The following is a 10,491-nucleotide window of genomic DNA, read 5'->3' as shown; positions in this document are numbered from 1 at the left end:
GTGGAGCGCGTCTACCAGCTTTGGTGATATAAGGAATATCAGGTCAGCTGAAATGAGTTCAAGGCTCTTGCATCTTCCTACGCTCTGATGAATAAAACATAGCGATTAAAGGCTGACTCCAACTCCCACTGAAGCCAGTGGGAATGTTCTGATTGATTTCAACTGACACGAAGTAGAACAAACCCAGGATGTGCCAACAATAGAAGATGCAGGGTAGTGTTCATCCAAGTTAAAGTAGCTCAGAGTGAGCCCCAAAGAAAGCCAACCCGTGTCAATTTTCAGAGCCAAACAATGGAGCTAAATTAAACATCCTTGGTGTATGCCAGACCTCTGTAACCCCAGAGAGAGTGTCTGTGGGGCTGATTTACTATATTCCCAGTTTTGAATATAACATTCCCTCAGCCCAGATTTCAGTTGCTAATATTAAGTTCATTTCTGTGATCCATGTGTAGCAATGCATATAAATAAAAATGCAGTGGTACCTCGGGTTACATATGCTTCAGGTTACAGATTCTTCAGGTTACAGACTCTGCTAACCCAGAAATAGTACCTTGGGTTAAGAACTTTGCTTCAGGATGAGAACAGAAATCGTGCTCCAGTGGGAGCAGCAGCAGGAGGCCCCATTAGTTAAAGTGGTGCTTCAGGTTAATAACAGTTTCAGGTTAAGAACAGACCTCCAGAATGAATTAGGTTCTTAACCCGAGGTACCACTGCAATGGAAAGGAGTTGCCATGTATAATTCTGATGGGTGTATTTCTCTCTCACTCAACTTTCAGAAGTTACTGTATTTAACCAGCCTCGCCTCCTGTTACATAAGATTGTCCATACTAGTTCCAGAAATATCTCCTGTCCCTTTACTTTCTTGTTTCCATCAGAATTTTCTTTAGGCAGGTCTGTCTGAGGCCATTTACTTTTCTAAGCATCAGCCAGTTTTTAACACATGGGCATTTTCACTTGCCATCTGCCAGGAACTCAATGCAGAAATAGTCTAGTTCTGTGGCAACCAGATACTTGACCCTTAATAGCGATCTCTGACACACGCTGCAACACTGAGACCATATAACTATTCCAACCAGTGTTTGGAATAGTTACCAAAATGTGCATGTATACATCTGATGTCCTGTGAGCTTTCCCCCATCAAAAAAAGAAGGAAAGGATAACAGGAAGTACATTTATTTGTTGGTTGAAAACAGTAACAACAGCACTAAATAATCTATATAAGATAAAATCCCAAAACAGTGCTTTGGAAGAGTACTGGGCATATACAGATACATGTGCAAATGCAGGAATGCCCAACCTGGTATCTCCAGATACTGTTAGACTACAAAAGCCATCATCCCTGACCATTGACCATGCTGCGTGGTGATGGTGGGAATTGGAGTCCACAAGATCTAGAGGATGCCACCTTGGCTACCCCTATTCTGAGGCATTTGCGACAAAATAAATGTGAGGGAGAGGGGAAAAGCCATATACATGAGGCCACACCTGTATGATTCTTCTACAAACTGGGTCCTGGTTTGAGAAGTATATGGCTCATAGCCAGAACAAAGATACAGTGGTGCCTCGCAAGAAGAAATTAATTCGTTCCGCAAGTTTTTTCTTCTTGCGAGTTTTTCGTCTTGCGAAGCACGGTTTCCCATAGGAATGCATTGAAAATCAATTAATGTGTTCCTATGGAAACCGCTTGCCAGGCTGGCAGTGCGGAGAAGGCTTTTCTCCCCACCGCAAGCCTTCAGGACAGGTACGGGAACAGAGGGGAAGGGGCGCAGCGCTTCTCCTCTGTTCCCGGGGCTTGCGGTGGGAGGAGGGTTTTTCCTCCCCACCGCCAACATTCAGAACAGCATTCTGAATGTTGGCGGTGGGAAGGAAAACCCTCCTCCCACCGCAAGTCTTCAGGACAGCCATCCGAAGGCTGGCGTGGGGAGAAGGGCTTTCCGCCCCACCGCCAGCCTTCGGAGGAGCCTTCCAAAGGCTGGCGCGGGGAGAAGGGCTTTCCGCCCCACCGCCAGCCTTCGGAGGAGCCTTCCGAAGGCTGGCGCGGGGAGAAGGGCTTTCCGCCCCACCGCTAGCCTTCGGAGGAGCCTTCCGAAGGCTGGCGCGGGGAGAAGGGCTTTCCGCCCCACCGCCAGCCTTCGGAGGAGGTCTGAGGACAGTGGGGAAGAAGCGCTGCGCTTCCCCGCTGTCCCGAAGATTTCCCTATGGGCTTTCGTCTTGCGAAGGAAGCCCATAGGGAAATTCGTTTTGCGAAGCGCCTCCAAAACGGAAAACCCTTTCGTCTAGCGGGTTTTCCGTCTTGCGAGGCGTTCGTCTTGCGGGGCACCACTGTATGGGGATCCTTGAAAATACAGTGGTCCCTCAGGTTAAGAACTTAATTCGTTCTGGAGGTCCGTTCTTAACCTGAAACTGTTCTTAACTTGAGGTACCACTTTAGCTAATGGGGCCTCGCATTGCCACCGTGCCACCATCGTGCGATTTCTGTCTTCATCCTGAAGCAAAGTTCTTAACCCAAGGTACTATTTCTGGATTAGCAGACTCAGTAACCTGAAGCGTCTGTAACCTGAATGATCTGTAACCTGAGGTACCACTGTAATGTTAGACCCATTCTGAAAAATGCTCAAAATGGATAACGTCTTAAATCCGGCAATGGGGGACTTGTTGTTCTCTAGGTGTTCTTGGAGTCCCCACTCCCACAAGCCCCAGATAATGTTACCAACAATCAGGGATGATGGGAGTTGTAGTCAGTTTACATCTGTTGGGCCACAAATTCCTCATTCCTGCTTTACTTCTCAAATGGTGAGGAGGCTGTGGCATTTGTTTCTTTATGACTGGGATTTATAACCCATTTCCCAGCTGAAACTCCCAAATCACTATTTTTTTAAATATGGCACGCATCAAGTAATATATCAGATCATTCATGTTTGATCCAGGTAACTTTGACTTTCTTTCTTTCTTTCTTTCTTTCTTTCTTTCTTTCTTTCTTTCTTTGTATAGCATGTTAAGGAAGTTCTTCATCCTTTTATCCTGTCAATGTGGAACAAAGTTGTTTAAGGATGCTTGTACTGCACTGTAGTACTATCCAGGTTACTTTTAAGAATATCTGAAAGGGAGCTTACGGAAAATCTGTTATTGTCAGTGAATGGTTGAATATGTGAAAATCACCGCACATTCAATTTCTATGTATGAAATCAGTTTATTTTATGGTCATATTCATTTACAAATCTGTTCATGTTTATAGACAGAAGCAGTGCAAACACAAAGGGGATCATGCACATGGTTTTCCAGACGCTTAGCAATGAAAGAACTCATTATTAAACTGGAATTGATGGTGGACTTCAGTAGCACATTTTCTCTTCATCCCTGCCCACAATGGTGTTCTATCACTGTGTGTGAGAAAAGGGAATACAGTACTGCAACAGATATAGGATGGGATATGTCCTGCTGAGCTTCTGTCAAACCCAGAGGGGCAGAGAATCCCTACTATGGTAATCCAGTGACCATAAAAATATTATCAGTGCCTATGGATAGTCTGTCTCTAATATTGATGAGCTGATATTGCATGCAGAGTGCCCAAACCTGCAAAATAATGGTTCTTTTACTTTGGATATCTTTCTATCTACTGATCCAGTTTTGAACTTTATGTCCATTATGGAATGACTGTAGTATATTATTATTATTATTATTATTATTATTATTATTATTATTATTATTATTACTATTACTATTACTATTACTATTATTTCACCTTTTACATATGTTTCAAGGCGATTTAAAGACATGCTATAAAACAGCCAAAAATAATTTTACTTTTTTTTACATCACCCCCACCCCTGAAAATAAGCTTAAAAGCAGTACAAAACAAACACCTACAGCATAGACCTTTTCATCCAGCTGGAAAAGCTTATCGAAACAAAAATGTCTTCAATTGTTTCCAGTAAGTACAGATAGCAGGTGCCTATTTTATCTCAACAGGAATGCTGTTCCACAGAACATGTTGTTGGTATTTCACTTCCAGAAAACCCTGCACCTTATAGTTTTGCTCAGAACCCGTGCTAGACACTGTGCTTCTTCACAAAGACATGCAGTGAAGCTAACAGCCCTTCTGGCTTTATCTCTGAGATAACAGGAGCACTAAAGGTCACTGAGGATTAAGAAATTGTTAAGGATTAAGTGCCTATTACCTCTCCTTGTCCGTGTCTACACACCAGCTGGGGTGGTGTGACAGATGTGCTACTTAGATACACTCCTCCTCCAAAGCCTAATGATTTCAGCCTCAAAGGCCTGATGCCCACCATCAGATTCCTGGTGGCTATAGAGATCCAGAGGTGTCATCAGAAAAAGAATAAGGTGGATAAAGAACAAGGTAGATAAGAGGGGCAAGGGTAGAATCCATGTGGTATAGAGGTTAGAACATTGCACTACAGCCTGGGGGACCAGGGCTTCAATCCCCACTCAGCTATGTTCACTGGGTGACCATGGGCCAGTCACCATCTCTCAGCCTAACCTTTGTCACAAGGTTGAGGTGAAAATAAAAATGGGGAGGGGGGAGAACCAGGTATGCCATCTTATGCTCCTTGGAATAGAGGTGTGATACCAATGTAATCCATTACTAAAGAACCAAGCGAGCACAGTCTTCCTCACAATGGTGTAGCGTGGGTTGCCGGTGCCCAGGGCAAGGCAGGGCAAGTGTCGCATCCCCTGGTAGACTGGGCAGCTGGGGTGGAGGTGTGCACCTGCAGGATGTGTGCAGAGCCTGCACAAAGGGTGAACAGAGCCCTCCTCCATCAGACTCCTCACCTGTTGCCTCTGTCCACCTGCCCACTAGATCAACCTGCCTTCTGCTGCTCCGTGCTGGAGCCACAACCCCGGAGAATGAGGCTGCCCTTCTGCCTCCTGTCTCTCTCTCCCTCCTGATCCAGGTGGAGCCTCTTGCCTCTCCTTGGTTGTTGGTGCTAGTGGCAGCATCCTCCTTGTGGCAATGACGAGGAGACACCGCTGCCTGCCCCTCAGCCCTGTGAGCCCAGACAGGGCACAGCTTGGCTTGCCTCCCTATAGTTCTGGCCTCAATGAGGGAGCCTGTCATGGGGGGTGCCTGGTAGCACCCCCTCAGAAATGTGTACCGGGGGTCATGGCCTCTCTGGCTGCCCCTCCATGCTACGACGCTGCTTCCCCAACAGAGCCAAATGCCATAGCCTCCATTTCTTAACCAGACAGGGCAGGCAGGCAATTTTTAGAGTGAGTGTTCCTTTCCTCTGGCACTCTCTATGTAAAATTCCCTTCTAGCATAATACTACAGGATGTCAGGTCAGGGTTTGCTCTAGAGAGCAATCCTAGGGAGGATACTTGTTTCTGCTTGCAGCTAGTTTCATTCGTAATGTGCAGAGAGGGAGAGTCGTTTTCAACAAGGCCTATGTCAGACCAGTGCATGAACATTCATTTTTCTACTTTCTTGTTGAATCGAAGCAAAGGCACTTAGTTTGGGCTGCTGTCAAAAAATAACACAGCTTAATTTTAGGGCTAAGATTGTGATGAATTCTCTCTCTCTCCCTGCAATTTGACTGGATTGTTTTCTGCACCCATCTATGACTTCCACTGGAAACCTAAATAAGCTGTTGGGAAGAGATGGTACTTAAATAGCTCTAATGAAGCAGAGGCTCTAGTTTAACTTCTTACAATGCAGGTAATTTATACAAAATACTGGCAGCACTTTGGACGCATTAGCTTGATGGGGAGGAAAAACAGGTCAGTATTCACTTGAAATATGCCTGTTATTAGCAGCACTTCTCAGCGTCTCTGCAAGGCATAATTTAAAAACAATTTTTTTCTGAATTGCACCATCTGGAAGGGGGAAAAATCAATAATATATTTACATGTGGCTCAGCAGCTCCAACTGACTATAACTTGAGTATATGTAATGTATATTGCTTCGCCATTTGCAGATATGGATCCAGATAACATACCGTCTTAGCACAGGGACAAAAACCCAAAACCAGTCTGTATTTGAGTACAGCCACCCAGGGAAGTAGTGAAGCCATCAGCCTCTGTGAAGGGAAAGTTTGCTTCCTGTAGCATCTTTGTCTTGTGTTAACCCCATTGATATCTAGGCAGTGGTGGAGGAGGGTCAATGCTTGAAGTGAGGATGGCAACAAGAACACGCTCAGATCCAGTAGTGAAAAATCAGGAATAGGGAAGAGCAGATCTGTCAATGTAGGCTTCTCTCTAGTTCACATTTTTCTAATCTTAAATTCAGTTCTCCACATTTCCATTCCATTTGTTTTTTAAAAAACTCATGAAAATCTACCAGCATTTTCATGCCATTTTATCCTAATATACATGCTTGTATGCAATTTTGCCTTATACATTTTTGCAAACAATCTCCTCCAATAGAAGGCATTTTCATGTTATTGTCATCAATATATGCTTCATGTTCTTTTTGCACACTTTACCCTGCTATGTGCATTTTTGTTTCGATTATTTGAATGAAGAACTCATCACTAAATTGGCAGAAGTGTGCATTTTGAAGGATGGCTGTGGGCTTGTCCACCTTGCAGCTGTTTGTGTTCCCATTTAATTTGCATTGTCCACATAAAATTACCTTCAAATAACAGTCCCCTGTAAATTCAGGTTTATTCAAGTTGGGGATAATCTGATAAATTGAGGTAAATCAGACTCCAAACAGCTTTGCCAGACTTTCCTTCTCTCTCTCTCTTTTTTTTTGTTGGCGAAGGCGGAAAAGTGGGGTAATGATTGTCATACACATCCCATTTACAAGTGAAGCAGTTTGGGGGGCTGAAATTGTCCCTTCTGGGTTTCTTGTCCAGATTACATTAATTTTGTTCCTCCTCCTTCCCATGTATGTTTCAAGAGATGACAAGAAGCAGGGAATGTGTATTACATAGACTGATGCCTAAGGGGCAAGGTAAGTCGTTGCTCAGTGCTTCCTCTCCACTCTTATGCCATTTCCACATATCTCTTCAGAGTTCCCCACAAAGAGGGATTGACTATTAAACCATTCTGAAAATTGTAACTCTGTGAGGGGAATAGGGGTCTCCTAACAACTCCCAGCACTTTTAACAAACTACACTGGGAAAGGGGCGGTGGTCATTACTGAGTTGGATTTGTTTTAACTACTTGTGTTTTTATCTTTTAGTTTATTCTTAGAACTGCCCTGAGCCCTTGTGATGAAGGGTGCTCTCTCTCTCTCATCTATCTATCATCTATCTATCATCTATCTATCTATCTATCTATCTATCTATCTATCTATCTATCTATCATCTATCAATATCTATCTATATCTATCTATCTATCTATCTATCTATCTATCTATCTATCTATCTATCTATCTATCTATATCTATCTATCTATCTATCATCTATCTATCATCTATCTATCTATCTATCTATCTATCTATCTATCTATCTATCTATCTATCTATCTATCTTTCTATCATCATCATCTATCTATCTATCATCATCTATCTATCATCTCCCAGGATTCCTTGGGGGAAGCCATGACTGTTCAAAGTGGTATGAAACTGCTTTAAATGTATAGTGCAGATGAGGCCTAAGTTTTACTTAGAGTAAACCCACTGAAATTAAGTTAGTTATGCTCATTAATTTCAATGAGTCTGTTCTGAATATGACCAACAATGAATACAATCCAAACTTATCTTTGTAAAAAAAAAAATACTACAATAACTTAAAATGTATCAACATATGTCACTGAAAATATATGTAACAAAAGCAAATTAAAAATGGAATCCAAAAATGAGACAGCCCCTACTCAAACCTGCCTTCAGGCAGATGTCTTTCATAATCCTGCTAGCCAAGATCCTTCAATAAGAGATGTCATGGACCAGTCCTGGCATCTTGCCCCAGTGCAAAGGAGGTGCTCTTGTCCTCTCCATACAGATGTAGCCTACTTCCCACAAGGCAGCCTGAACCAATTACCTTCTGAGCTGGAACCAATTACCTTCTGAGCGACATCACCATCCAACAAAGCAACCACAGCGTATAGATGCTCACAAAACCCATAGGGAAATAGTATAAGCTACTTGAGACTGTCTTGCCCAAGACCTCCCAGCATGTGTCATGGCTAAGTGTTGATCTGAAAGTATTGCATACAAAGTCAGTCCTCTTCCTTTGTACCCTGTTTTCCCATTTCTGTGTTTTGCTTCCCATTTTCTTTCTTTCTACTTCAAGACTCATAACCCTTGGAAAGCATGGGGAATTGTTTTCTTGCTCTCCATCAACTGACAAGCTGTATTCACGGTTGATTATATTATGATACATTCACTCTTTACAAGCAGTGATTCAGTAGACTCCAAACCCCATTGACAGTTGCCATAGTGAACATATTAATAAGCATCGTCAAGGAGCTATTGCAGTCCTGCATCGGTGCTAATGGTAACAGAAATGTGGAGAGGGGATCGGGAAAACCATAACCCCTTCAAACTGGTTTCCTACCACCAATCAGTTTTTGCTTCGGCATCTGTGCTGGGATGTTTTGTACGGTCCCATTTATTATGTTGTCAAATGCTGAAAGCGGCTGAAAAACTGGGAGACGTGCAATCTGATGTCTGCGGAGAAGAGAGGAGTTTGACAGGTTTGTAATAGGGGGAACGTTGGGCTATAACAAGCCAGCAGAGCAGTAGTTGAAAGGTTGGCTGTGCCTTGGCATGGCATTTCTTCATGAGTTGGGAAAGAGGAAATGCAGCAGTTGCAGAACTTAGTTGTTATGTAGCTAAGAAGCTTTGACAGGCCAATGACAGATTAAATCATCGAGAGGACATTTTTATGAGAGGCCTCCAGATGGCAGAAGTAATGCATTGTTGTATGTCTTAAATTCATGGCTCTGCTAGAGCTATTCTCTCCCCCCCCCCGCCTCCCCCCCTTCATTAACAAGATATGTTTTCCTTTCTCTGCAATAAGACTTATAACAAGTTTAAAGAAAAAGGGGTTTGGAAAGAAACCTGAGAAACCAACTCTCAATAATGCTGGGCAACTGGGATTTTCAAACCACATTCCATTGTACATAGCTTGAATTTGTTTCCTTTCCTTTCCTTTCCTTTCCTTTCCTTTCCTTTCCTTTCCTTTCCTTCCCTTCCCTTCCCTTCCCTTCCCTTCCCTTCCCTTCCCTCCCCTTCCTTCCTTCCTTCCTTCCTTCCTTCCTTCCTTCCTTCCTTCCTTCCTTCCTTCCTTCCTTCCTTCCTTTCTTTCTTTCTTGGGACATATTTCTTACCTTCTGCAATAAATCTGTTCTAATTAATACCAATTTTCCCTGCAAATATTAGGCAAAAATTCAGGTGATCTCTAAAGCCTCATTTGACTCTGAATTTCTCCAGAACTGTGCACTCAGTAAGAAGTTCTGTTTTCCACTCTGCAGCAATCTATTTTCTCCTCTTCTCTCTGCTGATACATCCCATTTTCTTGTCATAGGAGAAATCACTGTTGTATAATCTTTCCCAACAAGGAGCACATATCTTGTTTGAGCCTGATCACGCTGAAACGTTGAGACTGGCTTCTATCTTCACTCCTGTGCTGAGCTTAAACTGCAGCTGTTCAGCATCTGGTTGCTACTTTGGAACAATATTGTGAATTCCAAGGGTGCTTGAAGATGTCATTTCAGTTCTACCTGTAATAAAATATATTAAGAGGGAAATGCGTCTTCTGCATAACGCTGCTATGATCAATGTGTAAAAGCCAGAAGGACATGGTGAGAACAGCCACATTTTTTTTAACTTTTGGGTTTTTTTAATTCCCCATTCAGCAGCTGTTCATATGTTGGGGCGGAGCCATGGCGCCCCCGTCCTGAAATTGACATTGGTGCTGCTTACCTGAATGAGACTGGGCAATGGCGAGGTCAAGGCCACAATGTTGCACCAATGGGAGCACTGCTGCCCATCTGGTGCTCTGGCCTAGTTGTCAGTACAACCTTGCTGCTGCCCCTCCTCAGCATCACCCAGGTAAGCAGTGCTGATGTCCAGAGGGAAGCTCAATGCTTCCACAGTGCCACATATGTCACTGCTGCAAGTCAACCAATTTCCAAAGGAATGTACGTGTCAGGCTTTGGGGATTCGGATCCCTTCCCCGGTGGCAGTAAATAAGCAGATCAAATGAAAGGAGCGTTCTTACCAGATAAGTTATTTAATAATCACAGCATATCTCTCTAAAAATGGTGTTGCTCCCAGTAAAGGTTCACCCCCTCCATCCCCATTAACTTACATCACTCCTACATCGGATAATCTGAGCTTGTTGCCAATGTGCTTTCTGTTCTATCACTTCAAAGCCCGTCTAGTCTTAGGCGAAGGGGGGGGGGTCAGGAATGCTGTCCAAGGAAAACTGAATCTGCTAGCTCTCTCTCTCTCTCTCCCTCCTGGTGTTTCCTCTTCTAGCTGTTCCTCACCCAGTTTTTTCCCTCTGGACTATGCCCTTCTGCAAACCACTGTTCTAAATCAATACTGTACTGTCCTTCTGCCCTTGGGAAGGTTTAGAA

The 10,491-nt window shown here is 43.5% G+C and overlaps 1 long non-coding RNA gene across 1 annotated transcript; it reads left to right on the top strand.

The window, feature by feature from the left end:
• Nucleotides 1-3,770: 3,770 nt before the first annotated feature.
• LOC308582303 lies at nucleotides 3,771-9,600 on the top strand. Its single transcript, XR_014005614.1, has 3 exons — nucleotides 3,771-3,931; nucleotides 6,863-6,916; nucleotides 9,435-9,600. It is a non-coding gene; the product is annotated as an uncharacterized lncRNA (long non-coding RNA).
• The last annotated feature ends 891 nt before the right edge of the window (nucleotides 9,601-10,491 follow it).

Source organism: Podarcis bocagei (genome assembly GCF_964188305.1).
Source record: "Podarcis bocagei genome assembly, chromosome: 2".
NCBI lineage: Eukaryota > Metazoa > Chordata > Lepidosauria > Squamata > Lacertidae > Podarcis > Podarcis bocagei.
This window is presented reverse-complemented; position numbering and strand designations above follow the sequence as displayed.